This window comes from Phalangium opilio, unplaced genomic scaffold (genome assembly GCF_054372755.1).
Source record: "Phalangium opilio isolate 3A_F unplaced genomic scaffold, DU_Popi_V2 ptg000089l_1, whole genome shotgun sequence".
NCBI lineage: Eukaryota > Metazoa > Arthropoda > Arachnida > Opiliones > Phalangiidae > Phalangium > Phalangium opilio.
In genome coordinates this window covers 3,219,723-3,221,880 of record NW_028324194.1, presented here as the reverse complement: position 1 = coordinate 3,221,880, position 2,158 = coordinate 3,219,723, and positions in this window count along the sequence as shown.

Genomic DNA, 2,158 nt, shown 5'->3' with positions numbered 1-2,158 from the left:
GGCATTGTTATCAATTAGTTAAATCAAACTATATAATTATCTTCGTTTTCTTTACCAGAAACTAATTTTGCTGAAAACATTGTATAGTGAAATTTAATCGACTGTATATTTTACATTCCTTTTTGAAGTTTTCGATTAGATCTATATTCTGCGGAGAATAAAATGGGCCAATAATCGTATTTATCGATTAAGACTAATGAATATTGTGAAGCCAAACCATATCTTGTCCGTTAATTTCACAAAAGTTTTCGTTATCTTCTAGAACTACTGTTGAGAGCATGAGTATTATGTAAATTTATCGGAAAGTGGAGTTTTTGCGAAGAAAAAAAGTTATTTTTTAAAATAATCGATGCTTAATAATGTCTTTAAAACTAAAAATTACCAGCCGGCTGTGTTTTAAGGCTATGAAAATATTTCATTGCTTTTCTACTTTGAGCTGAGTATTATAATTTTTTTTAATATTAACTATTATCTCATTTCCCGTACAAAAATTTTAAGCTGTAATTCATCTGCATACGCGCTTTTTTATCGCTACCACGCTGTAATAGGTATAAATTAAGGCTACATTTTCTGCAGCTCGAAAAACGCGAAAATTTCACAGAAATTCCAGAACTGCAAATTGTCTGCCGTTTCTACATTTTCTGTTTGTTATCTGTTAATTGTCTGTATTGGCAGAAATATGCAGCGCGATTCTGCAAACGCGATGCAAAAGTAGAAATAACAGCTGCTAGTTTAAAACTGTAATTTGACCACAGTTATAGACATGTTACAGTTCTGCAAAAGTGATGGAAAAGTAGAAATCCAGCTGCCAATTTAAAACTGCAATTTGACTATATTTATTGACATGTTACAGGTCTGCAAAAGTGATGAAAAAGTAGAAATACCAGCTGCTAGTTTAAACCTGCAACTTGACCACATTTATAGACATGTTACAGGCCTGCAAATGTGATGGAAAAGTAGAAATCCAGATGCCATTTTAAAACTGTAATATGACCATATTTATAGACATGTTACAGGTCTGCAAAACTTATGGAAAAGTAGATATTCAGCTGCCAATTTAAAACTGTAATTTGACCATTTTTATAGACATGTTACAGGTATGCAAAAGCGATAGAAAAGTAGAAATACCAGATGCTAGTTTAAAACTGTAATTTGACTACATGTATAGACATGTTACAAGTCTGAAAAAGTGATGGAAAAGTAGAAATCCAGCTGCCAATTTAAAACTGCAATTTGACCATATTTATAGACATGTTACAAGTCTGAAAAAGTGATGGAAAAGTAGAAATCCAGCTGCCAATTTAAAACTGTAATTTGACCATATTTATAGACATGTTACAAGTCTGAAAAAGCGATGGAAAAGTAGAAATCCAGCTGCCTATTTAAAACTGTAATTTGACCATTTATATAGACATGTTACAGGTCTGCAAAAGTGATGGAAAAGTAGATATCCAGCTGCCAATTTAAAACTGCAATTTGACCACATTTATACACATGTTACAGGTCTGCAAAAGTTATGGGAAAGTTGAAATCTAGCTTCCAATTTAAAACTGTGACTATTCAACATTTATAGACATATTGCAGGTATTCAAAAGTAGAATTTCCTACTTTTGAATACCTGCAATATCTCTCTAAATGTGGTTAAATTACAGTTTTAAATTGGCAGCTGAATTTCTACTTTTCCATCACTTTTGCAGACCTGTAACATGTCTATAAAAATGGTCAATTTAGGTCAAATTAAAGTTTTAAATTGGCAGCTGTATTTCTACTGTTCCATCACTTTTGCAGACCTGTAACAGGTCTTTAAATGTAGTCAAATTGCAGTTTTAAATTAGCAGCTAGATTTCTACTTTTCAATCACTCTTGCAGACCTGTAACATGCCTATAAATGTGGCCAAATTGCAGTTTTAAATTAGCAGCTGGATTTCTACTTTTCTATCACTTTTGCAGACCTGTAACATGTCTATAAAAAAGGTCCAATAACAGTTCTAAATTGGCAGCTGCATTTCTGCTTTTCCATCACTTTTGCAGATCTGTAACATGTCTATAAATGTGGTAGAATTGCAGTTTTAAATTAGCAGCTGGATTTCTACTTTTCTATCACTTTTGCAGACCTGTAACATGTCTATTAAAACGGTCAAATTACAGTTCTAAATTA